Here is a 16,869-nt window from a genome sequence, read left to right on the forward strand (position 1 = left end):
GTATGACTACTTTGTTAACCTCTCGTAAGTCGACAATGAAGCGGTATGCTTTCTCATCTCCCTCGCCTTGCTTCTTAACAATGTGTAGGAAAGGGCTGTTGCAAACATTACTAACTACTTCTTCTACCACTCCTGCATCGACTAGGGACTGGATGATTTCCACCAACGCCTTCTCGCCTTCGGGCGATATCCGATACTGTGGAAGCTTTGGGAGCACTGCGTCCGGTGGGACAGTTATGTGTACAGGGTCGATCACCATGCGTCCTACGTCTGATTCGGTTTTAGCCCATAGATGTGTGGGTAACGTGTCAAGTAGGGACAGGTCAGCATCGGTTATGGAGAACATACGTCGTGCGAGACAAGGCCTGAACAGATCTGGGTTATCGTGCAGTATGACTCGAACTCCGTCTGGGGAACATCTGATGGTAGCCCGGAAATGTTTTAGTAAATCAAGACCCATAATGGCGTCGGGGGTGTTGGAGGAGAGCAGAAATGTCGTGTCAGTGGTGTTATTTTCCAAGTCAAAGGAGATTGGTGCGGACAAGGGATTAGTGGAGGGCGTTCCATCAAAACCTATTGAGGTTACATGTGAGCCAGACAAGGGTGCCCTTGGGATCAGCCGTTTAGATAGCGCACTACGTGTCGCCCCAGTATCTACCAAAAATGGAGACTTTGTGCCCAGGACCTTAGCAGTGACGTAAGGACCTTGCTGGTCAACACGGAGTTCGACTGGATCCCTCCCTTGCCCCTGGCGGTCCTATGCAAAGTCATGGGTGTTTTCGTAGTCGGACTGCTGGCACTGGTTCTGTCGGGGGCGGTCGAAGGTGTTTGGTCTGTCTGGCCGGTCGTTGGTGGTGTCGTTCGTGTACCCTCGTCCCTGTCCTCTATTTCTGGGGCTGTTTGCTATGTTTCTTGTGTCCCTAGTCTTGTTCATATCCAGAAGGACCGGGCACTGGGATTTCCAGTGTCCGAACCCTTTACAGAGCGCACACTGATTCTCGTCTAAGTCCCTGCGGCCAACGTAGGGTGTGGGTGCATGGTCTCTAGGGGGTAGTTTTCTAGGAGCAGTCGGTTGGTAGTTTCCCTTGGGAGGTTCCCTTCCTATGGTCACCCCTTGCAACTGTGCGATCATTACCCTTTCCTTCAGCTCCTTTTTCTTTCTCTCGGACGCCCTATCGTTCTCATTCTTTTGGTGTTCGTAGTACTGGGCCATCTGGAGGATAGCCGCGGGTTTGGAGGCTGCCCAACTACTCTCGCTGGTCTGTAACTTCTGGGAGACTTCCTGTGACAGACCCTTCACATAATTCTGGACAAAGAGGTGATGTCCGGTTGCAGTGGTCATGTCCTGGCCACTATAATCGGAAAACACTGTCTCGAATCGAGAGAAGTATTCGGATACATCCTCCTGGGGTTTCTGGCGGCAAGCCGTCACTATCGACCAGTCTACCTTCCTTTCTGGGATTAGGGTCTTTAATTTCTGAACAATCTTGTCTGGGAGTTCCAATATGGCCTTTAGAGGTTTCTGTCCAGGTTCTCGCTGCTTGTCTATGGTATCGAGTTGTACCCAGGTATATCCGAACGGCTCAGCGTGGTTGACTTTCCGGATTTGCTTCCACACATCAGCCGGCAGACATAACCCGAAGAACAAATCGATATCCGCCAAGGTCATTATAGTTGAACCTAAGGCCGTACCTAGTTCTGTGTAAAAGGCAGTCGGGTTCTTTCTTAAGTCGGGTAGGGTTTTTCTAAAGGTCAGGATGTCTTGTCGGTCCCATGGCTGATAGACCCAGTTATATACAACCCTTCCCTTCGCATCTTGGTGGTTGATGTCATCGTGTGTTCCCTGACCTCGTGGGGGGACCCAGTAAGGAGCGGCTTCCTTGATGGGCATCATGGTATCAGCCTTTCCTGCCTGGGGTTCAGTCGCTATGGGGGTTTCTGTCTTGGTCGTCTGCCTGTGTTCTTTAAGATGTCGGAAGACTTCGAGTGTACGTGTGAAGAGGTCCGTCACATCGCCCTCTCCCTCTTCCCCAATATCAACCTTTCTATACAAGGTTGCTAAGCCTTCGGGACCTCTATCCTGGTACCTATCCTCATAGGCATTCAGAGTGTGATAACAAAGTCGTACGACAAAGTGTCGTCTGTGGTTGTCGGCATACGAGTTATACATATCTGTCACATATTCCTCACTTTCCTTCCGTTCTACTAGTGTTCTCACTACCTTATCGATTCTGGCTCGTTCACCCTTTGTTAGCCGATTCATTCTGGCGGAATCTTTCTTTCTCGTCTCGGGGTCATCTAACGTTATTGCTAACGTTGTGTTCAGCACAAGAGGCTCGGCCGGCACGGAGGCCGTGAGGACCGAGGCCCTGGTACTGCTTTCGATGGCGTTCGGGGGTTGTGGGTGCTGCACTATAGGTTGGGAGGGAGCGTATGGAGGGGGCATGTAGATGATCGGAGGACCTAATAGCAATTCATCGTTCGCCCATTGCTTGGAAGGCAACCCAGGGTAGAGCGTAGAGGGGGTCCTAACAGGGCACTGGCCTGACGTTTCAGATTCTTGTTTTAGTTTAGCTTCCTTTCTCTCCTTTATTTCTTCCTCTAATTTTCTAGCGACAAGGTGAGCTGCCTTTTGTAGTTCTTTTTCTGCCTTTACTTCTTCTCTCTTTTTCCGTTGCGTTGTTTCTTTGCGCCACATGCCGAAACTGTCGAGCATAGTGGGCGTCGTTTTATTGCTACGTAGAGCTATTTCTAGCGTTTCTATTTTATGGTCATCAAAGGATCCCATCAGTGGCCACTGACTTTCGGAGTCCTTCTTTGTATATTTATGCCATAGTTTGCTATAAGCTACAGCGACTAGTCCATATTTAGTAAACATGTCCTTATTAGGGGTGCCTTCCAGTGGAGCCGGATGGTTCATCTCTAATAAGCGGTCCGGGCAGAACCAACTACCAACCAGTGGGGAGAAGATAGGCATGACGGGTTACAACGGGGACAAAAGTCTGCACTACCTATCTTTTCACTGCTTGCAAAGACTAGACAGAATATCTCTATTCCACGTTATTTGTAAGCAGAGAATACCTCCAAAGAACCAATATCGAACAACCAGTGTTCGGACAATCAAAACAATCAAATGGTGAGAAAGAGATAGGCACGACGGGTTACAACGGGGGACAAAAGTCTGCGTTACCTATCCTTCACTATCTACAAAGACTAGACAGAATATTTCTATTCTACGTTATTTGCAAACAGAGAATATCTCAAAAGGCACTATTCGTCAAAAACAATCAATGTTCGGACAATCAATCAGTGGGGAGAAAAATAGGCACGACAGGTTACAAAGGGGGACAAAAGTCTGCGTTACCTACCCTTCACTATCTGCAAAGGGAGAGAGAGTATTTCTACTCTTCCCCATTTGTAGGCAGCGAATATCTCAAAAAGAACAATCAAATAAGCAATACTAGTATTTTCAATCAATCAATCAATCGTTTCGCAATTTGTCGTGTTACACGACCTTACCCGGACCGCATGGACAGTTTCTCGTCTTCCGCCTCCAGCGCCCGATCGTCCTCTACTCTCCGTATTTGCCGCGGCACTTCTGATGGTTCCCAGTCAGGACCGTAGATCACTCGAGAGAGGTCTGCTCGGAACCAGTGAAGTTCGGATGATCGGCTGCCAGACGAGGGTCTATCGGGCAGGAGCTCTTCCCGATCGTTGCAGTCGTTCACTCTGTCGTCGGGACCTCTCCCATTGGATCCACGTGTCGCTGATGGGCCCCACGTTGGGCGCCAATTGTTAAATGGTAGCGGCAGTTTCAGTCGACAACCTTTCAAGTATTGCCCGGCGGTAATCGCCTCTTATACCATTCGATGATTAACCAACAAAAGAGGCAGGCGCCGGAGACTGGAAGGCAGGAAACAAAGTTTTATTCCGTCGGAGCAGAACACATCAGATCGGACAGCAAGATATCGTCTCGAGGTGCTCTAACCACATCTCTGAGGCCTGGCCTCTTATACACAGGTTTATTGCTTTATTACACGTTACACATTCTTGTTGAGACTTTGATGTACTGAAAGACATCCTTGGAATCCCCACTTCAAGCTCGTTCCCACACATATCTACAGTGGGAGTCCCCACCCCACCCACAGTAGGAGATGGCTATCACACAGCTGGACATTCCGCCAATTCCCGGGGGTGTGTGCGACTGGTCGGGTCTCAGGGGGTGGGGGCCTTGATCTACTGTAATCCCTTTGATGTGGGGTGTTTCCCTTACAGTAGGGGCAATAAACTGCATCCGCAGGGCTAGGTGATGGCCTGGGATCGGTTCGGACAATTGGGCGCAGAGGAAGGGGGTTATCAAAAGGATGTATGACCATGTATGGGATGAAAGGAGGTGTTGGTCAGGCGCGGGATGTGGTTCCATGGCAGGGTCGCGCAGAAGGAGAGGGTTTATGGCCCATGTATGAGAGAGCGGGGGTGGCCAGCACGCGGGGGATGTTTGCAGCGCCTGAGGGACGCGCTGGCGATCGGCAATGAGACCATGGTGCCTAAAATGGCCGTCGCGCGTTTTCTGCGTGTGGCGCTTGGGGAGAGACAAGATGGCGCAGATAATGTTCAGATACGAACTAAATTTCCACAGCGCTGGGCGCAAAATTGCCTCCGCCTCCACAAAGTCAGACAGTTGTTTATGCACCACCTTCTCGCAAACCTTAGCGATGGCTGGCAGAAGGGAGATGGGGCGATAGTTGCCTGGATTAAGTGGGTCTAGGGAGGGTTTTTTAAGTAATGGTAGAATCTTGGCCTGCTTCCAGACCTGCGGAACCACCTCAGCCTGAAGAGAAAGATTAATCATCAGGGTAACTTCAAAATGAATGCTCTCCGCTACCTCAGCCAAAAGTCTGGCCGGACAAGCGTCTGCAGGGGACCCTGACTTGAGCCCTCTGAGTAGTTTAAGAATTTCCATAGGGAGGACAGGGCTAAAAACGGACAGCAAAGTAGGAGGAACTGCCTGTACCATCCGAGTCCCAGTCCGAGCGCCAGTATCAGGGGCGAACGAGGTCTGAATAGCCAAGATGTTATCCCTGAAAAACCCAGACAAGGTGTTGCACCAGTCAAAGGAGGAGGGAGTCACACTTGTTTGGGCTAACGGGGAGGTAAAGCTCCGCACTATGGAAAAGATTTCTTTCGAATTGTTCCTGGCCGCATCAATGCGGGCCGCAAAGAAATTACCTTTAGCCACCGAAATAGCGCCATAGTAAGACCTTTGCATCCTTCTGAGATTGACTTTTGACATAGGGCAATAGTTACTCCTCCGCCAAATCCGCTCCAGAATTTTGCACTCATGTTTGAGTGCTTTTAGGGCGGGAGTAAACCAAGGTCTAGAGGGGGTGACTCTAGTTGGTCTGATTGGTCGGCGAGCGGAGATGGAGCTCACTGCACCGGACACCCAACCCGTAAATTCTAACATGCACTCCTCCAGACCTCCCGACAGCACGGATCTGTCCATATCCAGAGCCTGAGCCAATTCAAGAGGGTCCACTTTCCCCAGAGCAAGCTTCGCTGAGCTCAGCACCCGAGCATCGGCCCTAGAGACGGTCCAAGAGAAATAGGATATGAAATGATCAGACCACGTCACTGGGAGGGGGTCTGAGACCAGGATAGGGAAATTGGAACAGATGGGGTCCAATATGTGACCAGCCGATGAGTGGGGAGGCCAACATGCTGAACAAGCTGGGCAGTATGAAGGATGTCCAACATGACAGCTGCCTCCCCATCCTCAGGCATATCCACATGAAGGTTCAAATCGCCCAACACCAGAAAATGAGAGAACCTGACCGCCCTCGAAGTGAGAGCATCTCCCCAAGCCTGGAGAAATGGCCCAGAAGGTCCCGGCGGCCGATAGATCAGGGTGGCCCCCAGTGTGAAATGGGCTGACAGACGGGCACTGAAATCAAGAGCCTCGCATCCAGCCCAGTCCTCTGAATTGCCCAGATGAAGGTCCCATTTCTCTTTGTAAATAACTGCGACGCCCCCTCCCCTAGACCCCTGGCGGTCAACTCTAAGAAATGTATAGCCCACCGGGGTAGACATCGCAACTGTGGGAGCAGAAAAAGGGTCAAGCCAGGTCTCAGTGAGAAACAGCATGTCTAGGGAGCCATCCTCCAGCAGGCAGTAAACGTCCTCATGATGTTTCTTTAGAGAGCGGACATTAATAAGTCCTGCAGAAAGTTGCACCGGATTATCCCGCTCCTTTAGGCTGCAAATGCCTATAGAGGCCAGGCCACAACCCTCTCCTAACTTAAAGCCGCAAACACTGCACGCATCAGCCGGCCTCTTTGCCACATCCAAGGAATGAGGGGGATGACAGGCCACCACCTCCAAATCTCTGAGAGCATCACCAGAGTAGACAACCCGTGGCATGAAATCACCAGAAGCAGAAGCTTCCATCGTAGCTTCCCTGGCGCCGGACGCTGACGGGACGCGGATGGGCGCAGACGGGCTTGCCTTAGGCGCGCACCCGCTGCGCTTGTCCGCTGCGTGTCCGTTCTGCGCGCATTAAATGCTCCCTGTATCCAAAAGTCTAGAGCGCCCACCGGCTGCAAGCAGCAAGGTGGCGTCCCGAGGAAGGAGAAGCTCTCCGCCCCCTCGAAGGGATCACCGTGCCGGTAAGGTAAGACTATAGGAAATGTGCAAATAGGCAAAAGATTTTGTTTTTTAAAGATCGGGTATGAGAAAATTAGCAGCGTAAAAAGCAGCAAGTGAAGAGAATACAATAAGCTTCTCAGTCATTAAAATCAATTTCTATATATAAAAAAACACATCACATTTCGAACACACAGTCGCTACAAAGCGAGTCTCACTGATTTAGCCCAGTAATCCTCAGGCGCTGCGCGTCTGTTCTGCGTGCATTAAATGCGCCCTGTATCCAAAAGTCTAGAGCGCCCACCGGCTGCAAGCAGCAAGATGGCGTCCCGAGGAAGGAGAAGCTCTCTGCCCCCTCGAAGGGATCACCGCGCCGGTAAGTTAAGAGTATAGGAAATGTGCAAATAGGCAAAAGATTTTGTTTTTTAAAGTGCGGGTATGAGAAAATTAGCAGCGTAAAAAGCAGCAAGTGAAGAGAATACAATAAGCTTCTCAGTCATTAAAATCAATTTCTATATAAAAAAAAACACATCACATTTCGAACACACAGTCGCTACAAAGCGAGTCTCACTGATTAAGCCCAGTAACCCTCAGGCGCTGCGCGTCCGTTCTGCGCGCATTAAATGCGCCCTGTATCCAAATGTCTAGAGTGCCCACCGGCTGCAAGCAGCAAGATGGCGTCCCGAGGAAGGAGAAGCTCTCCGCTCCCTCGAAGGGATCACCGCGCCGGTAAGGTAAGAGTATAGGAAATGTGCAAATAGGCAAAAGATTTTGTTTTTTAAAGTGCGGGTATGAGAAAATTAGCAGCGTAAAAAGCAGCAAGTGAAGAGAATACAATAAGCTTCTCAGTCATTAAAATCAATTTCTATATAAAAAAACACATCACATTTCGAACACACAGTCGCTACAAAGCGAGTCTCACTGATTAAGCCCAGTAACCCTCAGGCCTACCATTCTTAAGTGAGTTTAGAGTTTATCTGTTCCGTATCTTTTATGAAATTCATGAACTCTGAAGTCCTTATGTGATGTAATTGGTTTTATTATTAAGCGCTTTGACACCTTCGGGTAAAGATTGCACTATATAAAAATGCATAAATAAATAAATTGCACTGAGGTACAATAAGGGCTGATTACTAAGTCTTTAACAGGAACCGATTGAGACCAAGTGGGATGGACGAGCTACTCTTGACATTGTCAGGCAGCTTCCTGCTGCGCCCCTCGGAATATTGGCGGCCTGGGCCCAGCTCGCCAATGCCCAAGGCTGACCCGGCCTCCCAGTCACTCTTGTGCAAATAATTTAAGAATACATTATCCATTGTGGACCACAGCTTGATATCTATGATGTCAACAATTTATTCAATAAATAAATAAATCCATATTTGTAAAGCGCAAACTACTCACCTTTACGGCTCTCAAGGCACTGGGGGCCGTCGTGGAAATTAAGTGAGCTATTGCCCAGAGTCACATGGTGCTGAGCTGCCTCCGAAGCCGGGGATGGAACCGTGAACCTTGTGCTCCGAAGTCAGCTGCCCTGGCGCTGCACCACACCTCTCCTCTGAAGCTTCGGGAGATACCATTGTGGTGTAGGGGCATAGCTAACATTGTTGCTACTGTTGTAATGGCACAAGCGGTAAGGGGTTGCACGGGGTAGAGCGCAAGAGTAGAGTTGACTTTAACTAAATATTGTTGGCTAGTACTCAAATTGACCTATCCTTACCCTCTTCAGGTATTGAATATATTTTCATAAAAGGTTAGACTGTAGTACAGCACTGAGGAATATATAATATCTAGAATAAGGAGTTGGAATAGATATCAGGCTGGAAGACAATAGGGAAATTCTTGCAGCAGAACTTTTTGCCCAAAGTAAAGGAACTGGCACAGAAAATAAGAAGGATTCTTCGAATAGTAGCCTTAGACAAAAAAAATTGAAATTAGAGAAACTACGAAAATTGGAATTATCCAAGTGGTGGGATGGTATCACTTTAAAGAATTATATGGATCTGAAACGAGTCCCGAGAGGTCTCAGGATACTGATTTTTCCCACCTTTGATGAACTGGACGAGGATTTATTAAAAGAATGGGAGGACAATCTCCATTCGTCATCATTCTGCATGATGAATATTTTGATAAAGAATGCAGAAAGGAAAGTTTAGGCATTGAAAAAACAGATAGCTGAATTAGAGAATGAAATTAAAGATATGAACTTGGTTGAGTTAACTGACAAAAACTATGCCATACTCAAAGAAGTGATTAATAAACATCAGCTTCAAATTAAGGAAAAGAAATTGTGTAAAATCAGGAGAGATGAACGTGATTACAATCAAGGGAGGGTTTTCACGTTTGGAAAAGGCTTTGATGAAGCACAGAAACCTAAGCCTCAGAGTGGTACTGAAATACAGGGTGACTTAAGTTCGGTAAACTACAGTAGTTCAGACATTTCCTAGAATGAAGAATCGAGGGTAGCAAGTACATCAGATTTAAGACCAGTTAAATGTTCCTCTTTTTCCGAGGAAATTCAGCGGATAAGGAGAGGAAAGAAAAAAATGTCCACAAAATCGGGCGAGGCAAGCGGCAGCACAGAAAATATAAGGATAGGCACTCGCTGCCAGGAAAAACTCAAGAAATAGACATGTTGACAGGTGAATTGGAATGTGGGGGACAAAACTATGATTTAAAAGTTATCAATCTTTCAGATTGTGTGTTGGATCAATATGAACAATCTGTATTACAGAGAGGCTTGTCTTTTTGTCCTCAATATTATTGTAATTTCACTGACATTGAAATTGATTTGTATAAATTTGCGAGGAGATTAAAATTAAAACTTTTTTTGCAACGATGGATAAGCAAGGTATTCCTTGTACTAAAAGTGTAACATCTGAACTTTCTATTACACATCTTAGGAATGAACAAACTCTTGTTTCTATAACAGAAGGTGAGAACTTAGGGGTTAAAGATGTGGCCTCATTGTTAGACATTGAGGTGGATTATGATTGCACTAGTGGCCTCAAACCTACATCCAAATTCACACCCCAAGGCCCTCAATATGCTGCAATTGTTTTTTTTGTAAAGAAATCATTACATGATTTACACAAATTAGAAGAACAAGGATTGAAATATAACAATTCAGTAGCGAAAGGGAATTTACCCTTTGAGGAAAGGTTAGCTATTACTTGCCTTAGAAATGATGACAGTATAGTTATAAGATCTGCTGATAAGGGTGGTAATATTGTTATTATGATTAGAGAGGATTACACTAAAGAGATAAAAAGACAACTAGGGGATGCAACTTATTATAAGAAATTACATTATAACCCTTTGAAAGAAGCTGGGAGATTGATATCAGAAAGACTATATTCCTGGAAAGAACATGGTTTACTGGATACATGGGAATATAAATATTTGAATGTGATTAACCCCACATTTCCGTTCATATATATTCTACCTAAAGTCCATAAGTCACTCCAAAATCCACCAGGGAGACCAATAGTGTCTAGCATTGGGAACTTAACAGAACACATTTCAGAATTTGTGGCTCTATTTTTGAAGCCATTGGTGATGAATTTACCGTCATATATAAGAGACACTATGGATGTATTGAATAAACTACAGGATGTGGTATGGGACAAAGCCATGTTTTTTGTAACGTTAGATGTGGTGGGTTTATATACCTGCATAGATAATGAGAAAGGAGAACTAGCCCTGAACCACTTTTTGGGTAATAGAAGTGCTAGTCATTTAGAGCATTCCATGATGATTGCCGAAATGAGCACTCTCATATTGAAGAACAATTTTTTCTTTTTGAGGGAGAATGGTACCATCGAATAAGAGGAACTGCGATGGGTTCCAGGTTTGCTCCCTCTTACGCTACCCTGTTTATGGGTTGGTTTGAGAGGGAGCATGCCTGGGGCAGAGGAGCAGCAAAATGGATGGATATAATTTTATTCTGGGGGCACTTTATTGATGATGTCCTTATGACATGGAGAGGCACTGAGAAAGAACTATTTGATTCTTTTGAATTTTTGAATGATAATGACTGCAATGTTAAATGTACTATGTGTCATCACAAAGAAAAGATTGAGTTCTTAGAAGTTGAAGTGTTCATTGTGGGTGACAAAGTTCAAAGTAAACTGTTTCGCAAAACAACAGCTACAAATTCTATTTTGAGGGCAGATGGCTCACATCCACCAGCGGTGATTAAAGGTATTCTGTATGGTGAAATGATTAGGATTCTACGAAATTTTAGTTTAGATGCAGATTTTAAAGAAGCTTTGGATCATTTACAAGTTAGACTTGAAGGAAGAGGGTATTCATGAGATATGTTATCAAAAGCCAGAAGAAGAGGGCTTTCCATAAACAGGGAATCTACTTTAACACAGCAATCTGGAAAATCTACTGGAGATAAGGTGGTCTTCATCTCAACATATAATACACATCAGAATAAAAATTTTAAAGTTCTTAATAAGAACTGGAATTTATTAAAAGGAGTACCAGGGTTATTGGATGCTATTTCTGAGAAACCGATGGTTACATTTAGGAAATGTCCCACCATAGGAAGTTTAGTGACCAGAAATTAGCTTGAACCTCCAAAAACTCAAGAACAAACTTGGCTACCCCACTTGTGGTGCATGTAACGTTTGCAATCTATGCATAAATAAAATCAAGGAATTTAGTTACAATTCTGAAAAAATATTCAAGATTAATGAATTCATTAATTGCAATAGTTATGGGGTGGTTTATATCATCCAATGTGAGTGTAATAAGATATACATAGGCAGTACTAAAAGAATATTGAAATTAAGAATACAAGAACATAGGAGAGCAATTTTGAATAATGATTAAAAATCACCGATTTTTCAACATATTAAAGAAAATCATGCAGGTCTAACAGGAATTAGGTTTCATAGTATCCAAAAAATAATACCAAGAACCAGGGGAGGTGACTGAGAGTTGTACTTACGTCAGCAAGAAGCTAGATGGATACGTAGATGCAGAGCTGTAACTAGCGGATTTAATAGTGATAATGAGTTTCACTATTTTTTGTAAAAATATTAGAATGTACGTAGGGACTCATACAATTTTATAGTAAGTCATGATCTAAACAATCGGACTTAGAGGTGGAGGTACACATCACACAAACAGTACAAAGTGAGTGTGTAGTAGTTTGTATTGAGCGGATCTGGATGAACACATTAGTTGATGGGCAGTAGATCCCATTGTTTTTGATACACATGAGTTTGGCATAGTAACGATCAGGAAATACATTTGGCCATTTACTATAGAAATAAGGATGAATGGACTTGTGTATTCGATCAGGAATATAATTAATTATTTGAACTGATAATAATGTCTCGTGTAAATTGCCCTTTGCAATATTACATTTAGTCAACAGTGGTTGAGGCTAAACTGTATGATGAATCACTCAAAACCTACATATAATTAGACTTTGCAAAGAGACTAGATCATATTTCCGTAAATTGCCTGGTAGTAGCCGAATGTTGGCAGGATATGGCCTATGGTCAGCTTGCTTAGTTAGAGCAGTAAGGGCCTTTGATAGGTCAGCCGATCTAAATTAATTTTAATAAGAACGTACAGTATAGTAGTGATTATCTGGGGTAGCAGGCATTACGGTGGTCCAGACCAGTAGACGATATAAAACTACGACGGTGTAAACTAGCGGACTTCTTGAAATAATTAAATTTAAAAAAGTCCGCTGTTTCTATTGGTTGTTAGCGGATTGTAGAATGTTGCGTAGGAATCAGTCACGAGTGTGGAGGACATCAGCTGTATTCACTAATTTGGAATAGCGGAGGAGGCGGCTGGCAGAATAGAGCCTATGATCAGCCCGTGTAGTTAAAGCAGCGTGGGGTGCGAGCGAGCCAGGGAAAATGCAAACGCCCGTTATAAATGTTTTTGTTAGCGATGTTGACAACAACGGTGAAAGGCCAATCGGATGGTCTGTATAACCAGAACGACTACCCAGTGATTAGCTTGTATAGGCGGACCAGAGAGGGAACTGTAAAAAGAGAATACAGAACACAACTATTTGGATTGGTTTCATAAACATTTTGTCTGGTGATTGGTCGACTGAATTAGCGGACCAGATAGAGAACAGCGCTTGGAGATACGCGCTGGCATTGCACAGGAGGACTGGGATTGGTTAAAGGATTAATTAGGTTCGGAATTCGATTGGTTGGATTTTATTAAAAAATGGCCAGTTGTTTTGATTTGCTTCATGGCGCTATTCCGGGGATGAGCAGGCAGCGTTGATATATGTGAACACGACGATAACGGTGAGAAAATATGGGCTTAATGGAGGACTACGAGTAGCTGTGAAAGTTGTCGGCAGGTTTTAATAAATATTCCTTGTTATATAATACAATAACGGATCCCCCAGTGGCAGTATACCGGTGAAGACTAATTTTCAAGAGTTGAATTAGAAGATACTGAGGACATTTCATGGGACAGTGGCATCATCAATAAATAAGGAAATAACTTTTCCCGGTATGTTGGTTGTTTCACAGAGGTAAATTATGATGTTAGTATGATTAAATAGGGATATTAACAATATTTCATGTTCCACTATAATTAGGAGCAAGGCGAATCATCATAGAAAAACGCTTTTGGACCAAGGAATAAAACTGCTCATCTAGTCTTTACAAGCCAGGTACATGACATTAATAAACTTCAAGTGCAAGGTATAATACTGCTGGGAATTTAGGGTTAATGATTAATTGAGGCAATATGCATATAATTCTGTGTAACAAAATACAAATGAGAAATTAAGAATTAATAAATTACATATTTTTCACTTTGTAGTATCCATAACATTAATGCCACCAATTAATCAGTTTGAATATCATGTTTGATGAAATTTGAAGAGAAAAAATATTAAAAGGAGGTATGTAGAGGTTTTAGTTAAATTGTTCAATTTGGACGCAACTTATGAAGGTAGCAGCCAATCATGTTATAATTTGTTTTTAGCGATTGGGAAGCAAAGTACACTAAAAATCAAGAAGGTGAAGTAAGAGAGATTGGGAACTACCGACATATACTTTTAAGGTAATCGAATATACACATGACTGAATCATTTGAGTCTAGCGGGCAGGGTTTTTAATATTGTGTGGCAAACCGAACTATATTGTCAGAATGCAATAATAATAATGAAGCAGATCTGAAGTGTTGTAATAATATTATCATGTATATGTTAATTTCCATGATGGGATTTTTTTGTATTTGACTGAGTATCATTGATGGGTTTTATTTTTCCTATTAGTTTCTCCATCCAAATGTTTACAATAAAGTATAGAATGGAAATAGGCAGGTTGATGACTTGTTGGTAAAGACTATTAGAAATGGTCATGTTTTAATGTGAAGAAGACACTGATCAGTGTATACATTTATGTTTTTTTTAGCCCTGATGAAGTCTTGTGCTAGGACGAAACGCTGTAGCTGTGATTATCATGAACTATGAATATAAAGAATTGATGTTCTGCGAAGAATAACTGAATGAACTATTGAAAATAAATGCATTTTGATTAATATCAACAGAACTTTGGATATCTTTTGCCAATGGACTATAATGTATAATAATTAGTTAATTAATGTTATTCGAGATCTATGCGCTCCTTTCATTTTGTATATAGGTTGCACGGGGTCCACTGCTCCAGCAGCTTTCATCCTGGCTGACAGCTGTGTGCTGCATTGATGGAGCTTCTCAACACATTTCTGGGCCTGAGGCTCAGTCACATGGTCAGTGTGCAGCAGACTGCTCCAGCCTCCATGGTGCTCACACTCCTAGGCCACATGGTAGATATGGTTGTGTCATGCTTGTGCTACTTTGCACATTGCCTTTAGAAATAGTTTTCCACTAAGCCGCAGAAGACTATGCCACTTGAAAAACAAACACCTACAAATGTAACTAAACAGGAACACTAAAGCCGATGTAAGATGAGAGTATTCTCTGCACTGAATGGGCAGGGAGGGGGATTATTATAGATGTTGGAGTTATTTCTTTTGAAGTGTTGTCAACATAGGTGAAAGTAGTTCCTCTGTATATTATTACAGGTTTCCATGACACACCATTGGACCTAATATAGGAGAATCCTGCATCATATAGACAGGTCTATATTTTTTATGTCTTATTAAGATACAAATTACCCTGCATCTGTTGCTGGCTTCTTCTGGGTGTCATTTTGTGTTATTGTTTACTGTTTGTCCAGATGAAGGTGGAGTCATTTACTGTTGATCCACTGAAACGTGCATCAACATGCCGCTGGTCATGCCATTGTGTACTAAAATCCTACAGAAGCTGACTATTCTATGTATCGGATCTAATTATATCTCAAGAGACCCTTTTTTTTTTCCCAACTGTACATCCGGCACATAACAGTAATTGCATAATATGTCTGCAATTACTGATTGTCTATACGAAACAATTTCTTTGGTAACATAGCCACTTCCCCTTTCCCTTACTGATTCATGTACGATTATAAACACCACCCTTATTCCTGTTTGTCTGCCATGTGCGTGCAGTTGAGATCTGAAAGCGACCTCGCACGTCCTCCCGGGATATTGCCTATGTCAGTCCTCATCTTGACAAAAACCAAAGGAAATGATGGACGGAGTGTTGAACATTGCAAGCACTCACCTCCAGTCAACTGATCTGGGTTTAATCCATCACTGTTCTTTCGCCCACTCTGCCACCCCAGTTCAGACATGGCCATATGCAAATCAGACTGACCCTGTGCCTCATGGGAACAGTCCAGCCCGAACTGCCAAGCCATGTCTTCCCTGGACCGGAAACAAGCTTCCTAGGACCAGGTTTCTGGCATTTCAGCCGTCTTCAGCCAGGCTTGCTTGAATCCAGTGGCAAAGTGAGCAAGGGACTTGTCAGAATGATTTGCATATGGCCATGTCTGAACTGGGGTGGCAGAGTGGGCTAAAGAACGGTGATGGATTAAACCCAGATCAGTTGACTGGGGGTGAGTGCTTGCAATGTTCAACACTCCGTCCATCATTTCCTTTGGTTTTTGCTTTGTTCGCCATAAGTTGGCAGGGTATGCTCAGACGTGAGTCCCTTGCTCACTTTGCCACTGGATTCAAGCAAGCCTGGCTGAAGACGGCTGAAATGCCAGAAACCGGTCCTAGGAAGCTTGTTTCCGGTCCAGGGAAGACATGGCTTGGCAGTTCGGGCTGGACTGTTCCCATGAGGCACAGGGTCAGACTGATTTGCATATGGCCATGTCTGAACTGGGGTGGCAGAGTGGGCTAAAGAACGGTGATGGATTAAACCCAGATCAGTTGACTGGGGATGAGTGCTTGCAGTGTTCAACACTCCGTCCATCATTTCCTTTGGTTTTAGTCCTCATTTTGACCCAGCTGTGGGAGTTCCTTGTGTTGTATGCGTTACGGACTGTTGTGTGTCGTCCCCAATATCCAACCCGAAGTACCTTCTTCTTGGGTCCCAGATCTTGTGAAATTTTTTGGGACAGCCCCTATGATACATGGTACGTTCAGCCGCCATATAGAAGTCCATTCCCCTCGACCATTCCTGTGTGGTGGGTCTATCTGCCACTCCCCATCTCCGTGCTATATCCCTTTTAGCGACTACTAACCCCATGGAGGTGAAGGTTAGCTGCGCTCTGGTAACGTCTGTCGTTTAGGATCCCCAGTATCACAAAACTTAAGTTTCACGGGCAACGTCACCCCCAGGACCTAAGAGACCGTTTTTAATGCGTCTTTATGGGAACATATGGGAATCAAGTTCATGGTTCATGATTATTATTGTGATTATTCATTCACCAATGGCCTGGTTTGTCTATTTTGATGAAATACGGTATTTCTATAATAAAGTAACTGAATATAAATATGTATGTTTATATTCAGTACAAACGTTATTCTGATAAGTCTTGAAAATATGTTGGATACAGATTAATAAATATGTGTTCTATTTATATGCTGTCCTGCAGTGGTTTGTTTAATTAAGTTAAGCATGAGGATGTTTATACTTTAAGTCACATACCACGTTTGGGATTTTCCTAGCTTTATCTTTATGGATGCGAAGCGGTGTTGTCTTTAAATTTCTTTAGCACACTATTAGGCCACAGAGTAGAGCTGTTTCAACCATATGCGTACAACCGTGCGCATGCACTTTAGAAACTGTTTTCTACGGAGGTTCGAGGGTGTGTGCCCCAGCAAATACAAATACCTGTAAATATAACTAAAGCA

At 44.0% G+C, this 16,869-nt stretch overlaps 1 protein-coding gene and 1 long non-coding RNA gene across 2 annotated transcripts in view; one reads left to right on the plus strand and one right to left on the minus strand.

The window, feature by feature from the left end:
- LOC146784203 (uncharacterized) overlaps window positions 1–16,869 on the minus strand; it is a 211,469-nt gene that overhangs the window by 171,286 nt on the left and 23,314 nt on the right. The window lies entirely within an intron of this gene.
- LOC146784204 (uncharacterized) lies at window positions 12,900–14,177 on the plus strand. Its single transcript, XR_014970931.1, has 4 exons — window positions 12,900–13,143; window positions 13,232–13,306; window positions 13,624–13,701; window positions 14,055–14,177. It is a non-coding gene; the product is annotated as an uncharacterized LOC146784204 (long non-coding RNA).

This window comes from Triturus cristatus, chromosome 11, assembly GCF_964204655.1.
Source record: "Triturus cristatus chromosome 11, aTriCri1.1, whole genome shotgun sequence".
Lineage (NCBI taxonomy): Eukaryota > Metazoa > Chordata > Amphibia > Caudata > Salamandridae > Triturus > Triturus cristatus.